General features: G+C 39.8%; 1 long non-coding RNA gene across 1 annotated transcript; it reads left to right on the top strand.

The window, feature by feature from the left end:
• The first annotated feature begins 389 nt into the window (after positions 1–389).
• Positions 390–1,905, top strand: LOC147707297 (uncharacterized). Its single transcript, XR_015296443.1, has 4 exons — positions 390–431; positions 535–603; positions 699–780; positions 1,481–1,905. It is a non-coding gene; the product is annotated as an uncharacterized LOC147707297 (long non-coding RNA).
• Positions 1,906–12,071: the final 10,166 nt, after the last annotated feature.

Raw genomic sequence — 12,071 nt, forward strand, 5'->3', positions numbered from 1 at the left:
ATAAAGCGTGAAATAATAAGAGGCATGTACTATTTACTTCCAATGTGATATAGTGAATCCCCTTCAAAGATGGTGACTGAGTCGAGAAAAAAGTCTGTTTTTTAGCTCTTAGCTAAGGAAAGTTTAAAGGGACCAAGATATGGGGTGAGGATTCATATTGGAGGGTTCGTGGCTAATATTTTAGAAATTATTCAGAAAGATGGACTAGAATTTACTAATATTAATTATATGATGTTTAACAAATTTTTGTGGCAATATCTATATGAGGAAATATCACGAGTAAACGAACTTACTTTAAAGATGGCGATTAAGCATAGACGCCAGTTGTAAGTCCGCTCTCTATCTTCACGTTACTCGAGTTAAAGAATATAACGGAAGTAGGAAGTATTGGCGTTGTTGCCTGAACACGGGACGCCAGCACTGTGAGAGAGGTGAGTTTCGCATTAGAGCGGGTGTGGCTTTCTAATAAGATAGATTTAACTCCGGGTGGTTCATAAATTGAAATAAACAAAAGCACACATTTATTTTTGACAGGGAGAGGTGCGAGATACGAGGGCAGCATTTTGAAATACAAGGGGATATGGAGCAATGCCGTTAAATAAGGTACGATTGGAATGGGCATGGAGGTGAAGCTCCTGTGTTGCAATAAATAGGGGAAAGGAACGGGATAATAATTGAATGCTAATGATTATTTTTAGGCAATCACCACGATAAGAATATAACTTCTATTAGGAACAGGCAACAGGACTAGGAAAATAACTAGCAAAGTTATCAGTGCAGGTAAGAACAGTTGGAGTTGAATAATAATTTTTTTTTGTGGCTTTCTAAAAGACAGGTTAATATAATGGATGGTGAATAATAGGTTTTGAAACAGAGCCATGTATTATATATTCTTTCAGAAATAACGGTACAGAAAATAACTTTTTGACTCCAACCGGAATTTAGCAGCAAATAGTTTAAAGAGCAACCTCCCCAAGATATAAGGTAGGATAACTTCAGTTTTATGAAAACTGAAATTCGAGTAAATCACGTAAACGTGATCAGAAGTCTTTGCCTCATGCTGATACTTAAAAGTAAGGGAATGTTTCTCTCTTTAGGCCGGAAATATATGAAGACAAGGTAAAACAATACAAAAATATAGGAATTTAAGCTCTGGGCTATAAGTAGAGTTTTTAAGCAATCTCACAATGAAGCTGTTCACAATTTTGCTTTTGCATGTTTTGATTAGTGTTCAATTCGAGTCACTGCTATGTCTCTTTATTTGAAATATAGATTTTCACTGAATTAAGAAGTCATGTACATTTTAAGTTGAAATGAAATGATAGGATGACAGTTGCATGATGTCACTATATCATTGAAATTTAAAGATGCACAGGTTTTTCCATGGGCCGTGTGGGACTCTATTCTCTCATATTTATAGAAATGTTCATGGAAAATAATTATGAAATGCTAAGACAGAAACATTTTGTATCATTTCCAGCCCTGAGGAAGCCGATAGGTGTTCATTAACCTCGGCGAAACGCGTTGGTTTGGGATTGGAAAAGAAATAAAAGAAGACGAATCTTGGGAAATCTTGAATAATTGTTTGTTTGTTCAACTGACTGTTGAAGCAATTTGAAGCTATTATAATTGGTGTGCTCCAGTTGTTGTGGATTTTCAATGTATGTCTAATCGTATGAGTACGCAGGGAGAGGTTGGGTGTTTTTTCTCCCACATTGTGAGCACCCAGAGAGGATACGTTGAATAGAAATATAACAGTGTATTGTTTCTTGAGCACTTTTCATAACTCCTAGAACACCCAAAGTTCATGGTGGTTGTGTTTGCAACACACCGCTATCCATATAATGATGGGCGCTGGTGCAGGGCATTCCATGGCAGACATTCCACCATGGAAAGCCAGGCGGAGATCACTTTCGGGGGCCCTTTGAGGGTTGGGGGGTTGGGGGTTCACTTGGGGGGTACCCATGGGACTCCCCTCTATTTACCTGCACAATGTGGCAGGCACCACGCGGTGCCTGCCACATTATGCATACAAATGCGCAATATGTATATATTGCATTGTGGCAGGTGCTGCTTACAGCACCTCCCGCACAATGCAATATAAGCGGGATCCCACCGCCACCGTGGTGGTGGCATCCCAATTTCCATGTCAGGACCGCATTTTCTACTGTACTGACAGGCACAAGAACCTGAGATTGACATGCAAAGTATTTAAATATAATTTTTTTAAATTGTGTTTAAAAGTATCATATTTGTTTTTACATTTCTTAAAATGTACATTTATTTGATTTCTTTTTATTTAACTGTTTTCTCTGCTGTGCTGGCTAACAAAGGGATCTGAGAGTGACATGCAAAGTATTTACATATAATTATTTAAAATAATTTTGTTGGTGTTTAGAAATATCATATTGGTTTTGAAGAGATATTTCTTAAAATCCGCATTTATTTTCATAATTTATTTTTATGTAACCATTTTCTACTGTACTGACAGGCACAAGGGCCTGAGAGTGACATGCAAAGTATTTAAAAATAAAATAATGGATATTTCTTATATTTTAAGCAATGCACACTAGACTCATTTCATAAATTATTTTTATTTAGTGGTTTTCTAAGATACTGATGGACCCAAGGGCTTCAGAGCGCTATATGAACTATTTTAAGTACAATATTTACTACATTTTTTATTTTGCAAAATTGCCTTGCTCAAAAATACAAAGGTTTTATTAATTTCCTAAAAACTAAATGTTTGTTTCGGATGGATATTTCTTATACTTATTAGCTATTTAATATATTTCATAAAAATTATTGGACAATAAGCATTGTAAACATTGAATAGCTAATGTAGAAAAGGAAGTGGCCAGCCTGCATTTCCGGAAGGAACAACATTTCAAGTGTGTTTCTTTGTAGACCTTTATGCACCTATGTTATGTGTATTCTATTGGAAAGGGTAAAGCCAAAGCAGTCTGGCTTAGTACCCTAGCCTTCTACAGAAGTCAGACTTGCTTGGCAACCCAGAAATTCTCTGAAATAATGTATGGGTTTTCTTTTATGAATGCCTAGAAGAACTGAATTTTTAGTTCATTTATCACAGATATAGTACTGAAAATGGCACCAAAAAGATAATAATTATTTTTGTATTACTTCACGGGGAGAGAACCCCTATGACTTCCCTTATTGCAGTCGGCCTTGCTCGATGCGCTGACTCGCGTACGTTGATTTGTTCTGCATATGCCTCACCAGTTTAAAATTCCACCAGCCACCACTGATACCTTGGGATCACGGTGCTTTAAACTAGATCCAAGCCCTCTTTCGTAAGTAACAGCACACTCAAGATTCAGAAATGTTGTTTAAATTGTTTATTTTATTATCTTACCCTAGTGCATAAAATATGGATGGTGACCACAAAGATTGTATAAAGGAATGCATTTAAGCATTTCTCCCAAAAACAACAAGAACATTTCTAACATAATTATTGAGTTGTTAGTATCCTAACATCCTAACACCCTTGAGCTATTTCCAAGTGCTATGCTAATTTGATCTAAAACAATAAATAACAAGCCTGTATTAAAGTTTCTAATGATGGATTGCACAGTATACCTGTGTTTTCATTGTGAGATGGCAAGTTAGCTATTCTGTATCACAGCTTGTTCTGTGCTGAAAGGCGACTGCCTGAAACACTTATTTTTGCTGCTCTACGATGGTGCCTCTGACTGAGGCTGGTTGGCACTCTCCACCTCTGTGTGTAGGTCATTTTCCTGGACTAAGTGGCCCAGATGTGTGGTGAACCGCCAAAGGCTCAACACAAGATTTTAAGAATTTCTGGTGCTGGTCGTCCAGTTTAGTTCTTATCATCACCAACTCTTCTTGGATTGCCTGTAAATTGTCCATTACCTTACCAAATAAACCATAATTTTCTTCAAACAAAATTGGTGTGGTCTCAGTCATTTGCTTGTGGACGTTTTCTTTACATGCTTTTATCAGTGTGTTCAATAGGCAAGGGTGAAGTTTAAAATCACGATGTAATTTGCATGAGTAAAGGAATTTCGGGGCATATTAGCAAGAACCTCGTTAAAATTATCGCAGTTTTAGGGGCAGGAAACTGCAGCTAAAACGGTGATAATGGACTTGGTAATATGCGTTATAGAATTCCAATAGAGGCCCAGGTTAGATGTCCGGCATTTCTAACCTGGGCTTCGATTGGAATTCTATAATGCATATTAGCAAGCCCAGTATCGCCATTTTAGCTGCAGTTTCCTGCCCCTACGTGGCAAAAATGTTAACGAGGTTCTTGCTAATATGCCCCCTTGTATTCTGATTGCATTGTGAAATTCCTGAAATTAATCTATTACAGATTTACACATCATGTGCGTAACATTTTACAGCAAATGCACCAATTGATGTAAAACGTTTAGCAAGAAGACATGGGAGAACCAATTGTTAGCAGCATTTCCTGTTATAAATACAGCACAAAAGGAAGGATTTGCATTTCGTATGATTATGTGTAATTTACATAATGTTTGCTAAAATTTTACGTAATTTAACAAAAGCAAAGTATGCAAATTCTCACACTCATAGTATTCAGTATGTGTGTGCCTGGCTAGGGGAAATCAACACTACGCGCCCATACCTCTTATTTTACACCAATAATGAGATGCAAGGTAGGCGTGCCTCGTAAAATTTCAGTGTAAAATATCGCTAACAGGGCTTCGCAATATTTACAACAAGGCCATGTCCGGTGTAGAGCTGATCTTTTTTGTGCTAACTCTGCCCTAACGCAGGAATTAACGTCTGTTAAATTCGTGACTAAGGCATACCTGACATGGGAGGTGGATTGTGGGGCTAAGACGACAGGGCCCTATCATCAACCATATCGCCGTTTTCCACTGAACATCACTGGAAAACCAGTTAGATTTATAAGCACAGGTGCACCACATATAGGAATTGTACAAACTAGGTCAAAAGTTTGATACAAGGTAAACCAAGAATCAATTCCAAAAACTCCTACCAGGTGCTATACGTACTGGAGAAGGCAAGAGGGGGATCGCAAATTCGTCATCACTCTTTGTCCGCGAGTCGGCCACGGATCCCCGGTTGTTATTGGGTCCTGAACAGGGGATAGCCGATCGGAGCCATTACTATAAGGCTCAGTTCAAATTTGCCGTTTGTCGTGATACTTACAGAAATTGGGTTTCCCTCGTGAACATAACGTGCATCTATAAATACCTTGAGTCTGTACATAACACAACTATTGGCTTCGCATGTGCTCATCTCTAACGATTTGCTGCTACACCTAAGGAGCCTTTTCATTTAATTTTTGCCCTGAAGAAGTCCCGTATGGGACGAAACGCGTCGGCTGTGTCTCTTTGACTAATGAACTAATAAAGAAAAGACCCTTTTGATAAAAACCGTTTTTTGAAATTGATTCTTGGTTTATCTTGTATCAAACTTTTGACCTAGTTTGTACAATTCCTATATGTGGTGCACCTGTGCTTATAAATCTAACTGTGTTCAAGTTCTGTATAGAACTATCATTGTGATGGTGGGTGGATATCGGTGTGCACACTCTTCCCTTCCTCAGATCTAAAGGGATAATATTATCTTGGTTATTGTGGTCAGGTGCATTGGTAAAGAAGGTTCCACCATCCTTTTGGCTTCTTTATCACTGGAAAACCAGCATTGTTCCATGGAAAACAGCGAAATCCCCAGAATTCTTATCGCCTCGGTGATAACCGTTGTTAATAATGCGCTAACTGGGTGATAAATTCCAGCGATAGATGGCGATAAATAAAAAAGCGCTAAGCGCGCATTGCGATATTTATCACCGTCTATGGATAATATGCCCCGGGGTTAGCAGGTAAGGAGAGTTTCTAGAGCAGTCTGACATCTGGATCTCAAGGCTATCTCATATCAACAGCCCATTGGAGGACTTTTGTACTTGATATATAAGATGGGAATGTATAAGTATTATTTTTCAATTTGACATGTGCCCAAAATGTGTTTGTACTGTTCAAAATAAGCATTCCCACAAAACATTTATTGTAGCCTTTTTTTCTGTCCACTCTGAAGTGAAAATACAGATCTACAAAAAGCTCCTATTTGATACCGGTAATTTTGGTATTGGGTGTTGCAACTGCTTGCAAAAAATAGTAAAAAAATACAAATAAAGGAGTTTTTTAGATTGTTGAAGTCATACCTGCTAGCTGCGTGGAAGTTGTTGGCATACACCGAGCTGAACTTTAAGAATACATATACCCCCACCTGTTTATTTTAATATATTTTTGGACTTGCTGACAAACTATGCATATTTTTTTTACTTACACAAACAAATAGCTTAATTTAGGAGTGCAAAACAAATGTTTCAGTACACCAAATTTACTTTCACTCTAATAAATGGATTTATTCACTCGTAGGTTTCAATGTGAGTAAATCTATAACCTTCGGTATATAATGGGCATTCCAAGGGCAACAAAATAATTTCACATGTATAACTACCTATAAACGTACACATTTGTAGGTATTAACAAACTCCCCCCTGAACCCTTCCTTATTTGAAAAAGGTCAGATATTTGCTGCTAACAAGGGGAGGAATAAATCCCCTTTTCAGGGCAAGAAGATAAAGGGAGCACCTTTCAATGAGTGGTTATGGAGAAGGGGTTAGGTAAAAGAAAAGAAAAAAGTTAGCAAGTGCAATTGCACTTACTGGGACCGATTCACAAAGGCATTTACAGCGGCAAACGTACATCTGCAGCAGAAAATGGCTTTATTTACGCCTATTAGCTTTGTACATATTGCAGTCATACATGGAGGCAGATTTACAAGTCCCTTACACCTGTTTTACACCGCCGTTGCATCACGCAACGGCAGTGCAAAAGATGCGCCATGCTGCAGGGTATTTACAACGTGACGCATCCGGGAGATGTGTCACGTTGTACAACTCTGCACCAGAAGTAGGCGTTCCTCCGCGGGGGGAGTGACGTTCCGGTGCTGGAACGCCTTCCAAAAGTGGCTGAGTGAAATCTACAAGATGTCACTCATTCACTTTTGAGTCCATGCTGCATCAAAACCCTGCGCCTGCTTCAAGCAGGCGTAAGGATTGACGCAGCATTGAAAAGATATGGCCCCCCAGAGCATTGCTGGAGCTGCGTCGCACTTGCAACGCAACTCCAGCAATGCACCGCTTTAACAGCACAGATGCATCATGCATCTGTGACGTTTTTGCCCCATGGTGCGCCACATTGTAAATGCGGCGCATCCATGGTGGTGGAGCCGTGGCACACAATAACTGACACATCCCTGCTGATATGCAGGGATGCACCAGTGATTGTAAATCTGCCCCGTGGTTTTCTACTGCCTAATTGCATGCCACAACAGCATACAATTACGAAGTAGTAAAGCATCGCCCTTGGGATGAAGGTGGTTAGAGCAAGGCATTGTTTGCCTAGGAAGTTTGTGAATGATTGCAAATTAGCAAGAGAAAACAATATCACATTAAATCACTGAAGAAGGCCAAAAACTGACTTTGTTCAACCAGTTGAAGAACACTGGGGCATATTACCTAGAAATAGCGATATTTATCGCTAAGCAGGGTTAGCGGAAATAATGTTATCGACGCGCTACGACAATTTTTATCGCTGAGATACCTTGCTATCATCAAAGTTTATCTCAGAAACTATAAAAATCATTTGAAATGCGTGAATATCGCTGGAAATACAGCGATATTCACACATTATCGTGACAATGCTCTTAGCCATGTTATCCACCTACCATTGGATAACATGGCTAAGAACTGCTCTGGGCAGGCTTAGCGCAAATATTTCCAAAAGTACGCCATTGTAGGGAATAGGAGATAGCGATGTTAGCGACTGTTCACAGTCGCTAACATCTTGGCACGCCCACTTTGCATGTCATTAACGATAAATATCGCTGACATGCAAAGTGGGCCCCAAGATGCTCGCTATCTCCTACTAGCTGTCGCTAACTGGTGTTAGCGACAGCTTGGTAAAAGGCAATCAAATTATCGCCGCTTTAGGGGAAAAAGGGCGATAAGGGCCCTTGATAATATGCCCCACTCTCTTTTTCAGAAACTGGTGGTGATTTGGAGATAAAAAAGACTACAGGTACTATAGGGTACAATGCAAATGCAGACCACACTGGATAGTAATCAACAATTTTGGTTCACAGAGGCATTAGGCAGAATATTATCTGACACAGACGACGTTCATTGCTTTAGCTTGGTACTCTTACAAATTTCCCAAAAATGTTAGGAGCCTTTAGCAGCTGCACCCTTATAAAAAATTTAAACTACTTTTAAATTGATGCCCAACAGGCAGTCATCATGAGCACACATTGGCTGGATAGATGAAATCTCGGTTACCGAGACCCTCGATAATCATTGATGCAGCTGCAGCATTTAGCATCCAGTTCATCTCAGCTAGAGGGCCGCTCAGTGGTCTGAAGACAAAGCAATCTATATTCCATGAATGGAAATAAATTATTCAAGTGATTTAAAAAGCTCTGCTGAGAGACAAGCCAACTTTCAATTCAAATTAAAAGTTTTGTGTTAGAGTATTGCAAATATAAATAAAGCATAATACGTAGAGGAATCATACGTAACAAGGAAATACTTTATAGAGAGGGGCATTTTATAAGTATGTTTATCTGCCCGTGAGAGAATTTAAGGGAGCATCAGTGTTAAAGTGGTGATTAGGGGTAACTTACTTGGTGTCCCTTAAATGTGTGCTGTATTCTTGGATGAAGTTACAGAAGTACAGCAATGTTTTTGAAACAATGTAATGTAGTTGACTATTGTTTTAAATCTGACTTTAATGTTCATGCAACTCCTATGTATGTATCTATGTGGGGGTCTTACATAGTGAACATGTAAATACAATGCAATGGATTGCTGCACAGTGGGGTGTGTAGTGAGAGGAGTACAGAATAGGTATTTGCAATACGCTAGGTCTCGCAGTTAGGCGAGTTTAAGCTATTGGCATTATAAATTACAATGCCTTTTATTTATGTTTTAAAAACGAAAACAAAAGTAAAGGGAATCGCCATTTGCAATGTGAATAGCTCAAACTCGCGTAAATGCGAGAGCTATTGCATTGCAAATGCTTGTTCTTAAGGGTTTTACAGTCAGGCACGCGTTTCAAAGTTAATGTATAATTATTGCCGGATATGAACACAGGCAGAACTCAAACATGGATACTTGAAGCCCTGCTTTGGGGAACTGCCTGGAATGTAAACCAGAGTGCTTTGCGGCATCTAAAATGCTCTAGAGCGAATTTTCCGCTTGAAATCGGACACCACCAAAGATTCCAGTATAGTGTTTGATGGAGGTTGGACACGTGCGCACATACCATCAGCTGAAATCAAGGAGCCAGCTGAAGCCTTGCAATAGAGCGCATTGTCCAGGAGACCCCCCAGATCTGAAGTGTAGCCAGGAGCCATAACATCTGAGCACTGTGCCAGGGATCCCTAAGACGTATGCACAGAACCTTGAGGACTGCTTAAGTGGGTGGCACAATTAGTGCTGCATGCGCACTAGTAAAAGACACACAATTGATGGACGGAATGCAGAACAAATCTAAACATTCACCCCCAGTCAAGAGATCTGGGTTAAATCCATCATTGTTTTGCTCACCATGCCACCCCAGTTTAGACCTGGCCAAGTGCAAGTCAGCCTTGACCCTGTGCCTCATGGGAACAGGCCATCCTGAACTGCCAAGCCAGGTCTTCCCTGGACCGGAAACAAGCATCCTAGGACCGGTTTCGGGGTCTCACCACTCTTCAGCCAGGATAGCTTGATTCCAGTGGCACTGTGAGCCCAGGAAACACATCTGGGCCTACCCAGAGCACTTAGGGCAAGAAAGCAAAAGACACACAATTGATGGACGAAATGCAGAACAAATCTAAACATTCAGCCCAGTGATTCTTTAGCTCACCATGCCACCCCAGTTTAGACCTGGCCATGTGCAAATCAGTCTTGACCCTGTGCCTCTAGTAGCATTTAATTAACAGGCCCTGGCTAAAGGGTTACCACTTTATTAGGGATTTATAAGTAAATTAAAAAATGCCAACTGGGGATAAACCAATATTATCATGTTTAGGGGAGAAAGCACAAGCACTTTAGCATTGGTTAGCAGTGGTAATGTGTAGGGTCCTAATATCAGCGAAACAAGATAAGAAAAATGAAGGAAGGCAGGCAAAACATTGAGGAAAAGACCACCCTAAGGCTGTCCTTTCTAACATGTGCATAGTAAAAAGGCGAGCATTCGAGAAGGGGCTCAGGTGAGAGTGCAAGGGTTAGGCTGTACAGCACCAAACCAGCTAATATTTAGCCACGGGGCACTTGTAAAAGGAACACCAGCTCAGATTAAAACCAATACAAGACATTTGCTTAGGTGTTTTTTGTTTCAGGATGCCTGCTGTGTGGAATCTTTTGCTTCTGTCCTTTGCAACTTCAAAGACTATTTAAGCTAAATTGAGATTTGTGAATAAAAATGTGGAGCTCCTTTATTCACAGCAATGGCCACAAATGAAAGACAATGCTTACTGTCCTAATGACTTACTGGTAATCTTCATTATCTTAAGTCCTAATCATTCTCCTCAAGAGCATTACTATGACAAATAGATCTGAAACTATGCTGCTTGCTAACCCCGCCCACCAGGCGCTATGAAGAGCCGGCTTACAAAGCATTCTTCATGACATTAATAAGCCTCATTGAATGCCATGAGTCAGGGGAGGTAGGTTACATTATTGTTGTTGTTGTATTGCCTCCATCCGGACCCATTAGGTCATACTTGTGTTTCTGAAAGTAGAATCCAGGCTAAGAGGTCTGCCACCTTCTTTCCACTAGGTTTTGTGAACTAACAAATGCTTTGAGTGTACTGTATAAAGAAGCAATTCCTCTGGTTCATCTAAAAAAAAGTAGGACATCATCTAACATTTATTGGCGCCAGAGAGAGATCATCTTGCATGTCTTCATATGCTTAGGGTTAGATCCTGTTCTCCTTTTTGACAGTCAAAACCTGCTTCAACATTTATGCAATTCAATGCTTCAAATGGAAATATAGGAGTGTGGGCACCTACTCTTCAGAGCACCTCTTTACTCCTGAGAAGTCCTGGCACTCTCATTAATTTTATCGATGCAGTGCTGAGAAGTGCAGGTATTTTCCCGCCCTAATTAAAGAATTGCAAATACTAGGTACCAAACAATACCTGCTTGTTTATGCACAGGTTACAGCCACTCTTCTTTATAGAAACACTGGGATTTTAAACCACAAGTTTATGAGATGATGGCACTCCACTATACCGTGTGATTTTGAAAAGAAGCCAGACATGTAACAGCACAAATGTGCATAAAGGAATGCTAAGGAAAACTAGGATCTCACTCTCTCTGTGGGGCTTGCACTTTAGGTACACAGGACTGTGTTCACCTCTTGCACAGACTCCTGCAGAATGGCCGGCACAATTGGGTGCTTCACCCCAACACGCAGCTCTTTCTCCCGCTCCTTCTCCTTCCCGTTCTCCGAATCTCCCTTCTCCGCCTGGGTTATGATTACAATACTTACAAACAACAGGGACAACCCTAGGTCCTGAACCAGGGGTAATTAACTATATAGTCCAAACAATGTTTCAGGTATGCCACTTGGAAAAAGAAAGGAAAACCTTAAAGTCTAAAAAAATAAAATCAAGAAAAAAGGAGAAAATATGCTACTCAAATATTGTAAGACACACAATACTCATGTACAGATAATATATTTTTTTCACCAATAAATGTTTATATTATCAAAAGAAGAACATTTTTTAATACGATAATAGGGCGCTCATACAGTTACACAGACGGTGTTACAATTGTGAACATTGACAGGTGTAAACAGATAGTGACTGAGGGAAAATCACAAAGACAGGTTTCTAAACAAAACAGAAATACATGTTCATGGGTTTCAGAAGATAATTCATATTGAGTACACAGATATAGTCAAGTTAGTGATCTAAGGCAGAGAACCTTTTTGTAAATCCCAAAAGAGAAGTGAATAGAGGGGCCACCAAAATAGGTGTGGGACTC

This window comes from Lissotriton vulgaris, chromosome 6, assembly GCF_964263255.1.
Source record: "Lissotriton vulgaris chromosome 6, aLisVul1.2, whole genome shotgun sequence".
Classification (NCBI taxonomy): Eukaryota; Metazoa; Chordata; class Amphibia; order Caudata; family Salamandridae; genus Lissotriton; species Lissotriton vulgaris.